Source organism: Cariama cristata, unplaced genomic scaffold (genome assembly GCF_000690535.1).
Source record: "Cariama cristata isolate BGI_N322 unplaced genomic scaffold, ASM69053v1 scaffold3119, whole genome shotgun sequence".
Lineage (NCBI taxonomy): Eukaryota > Metazoa > Chordata > Aves > Cariamiformes > Cariamidae > Cariama > Cariama cristata.
Window position 1 is genome coordinate 148,139 of NW_009637282.1, and position 641 is coordinate 148,779.

General features: G+C 37.8%; 1 protein-coding gene across 1 annotated transcript in view; it reads right to left on the reverse strand.

Moving 5' to 3' along the window:
- The window catches only part of CTDSPL (CTD (carboxy-terminal domain, RNA polymerase II, polypeptide A) small phosphatase-like), a 30,914-nt gene that overhangs the window by 21,903 nt on the left and 8,370 nt on the right, over window positions 1-641 (reverse strand). The gene's annotated exons all lie outside the window — the stretch shown is intronic.

Genomic DNA, 641 nt, shown 5'->3' on the forward strand with positions numbered 1-641 from the left:
GGGGGGGGGAGAAACCCCTTCTTGAATTGTTCATTTTCCTACCACTACCCAAATCTAACAGAGTACTGCTTTAACATTGTCAAGATGGCGTTCTAGCAAAATATCTCATTTCATGTTCGTACCTGACAAAGCTGTACTCATTTGTCATTTCAAAATTTTGTTCTGTTTGATTTCTTGTTTCATTAATACATACACTCACTCTTAGGCAAAATTTTACTCCAGCTCAGAGCACAGCCAGAACATGTTTTACATTCAAATAACTACTAGCAGAGCAACTACAGTCGCCAAACAGAGTCTGGCAGGTATGTAAAAGGAAAAGTACTTTAGAAATCAGTATTTTCATACATCCAAAGTTTTCTATTCCCAGACTTGTATATATACAAATCACATGCATGTCTATGTGTGTGTATACATACCTACATACAAGCACACAAACATATGCATGAGCCATATTAGAAGTAATTTCATATTAAAAACAATAGGTAAGCAATCAATTCTAACAGTTCTTAGATTTAAGAACACGTGGTGATGGAGGGAAGTGATCCACACAGTTATAACTATCTCCTGACACTACTGCACTGCAGCATGGACAGGGTTCTTATAGTTGGTCTTGGAATGCTGGGCTACATGAGAAGGGAGGG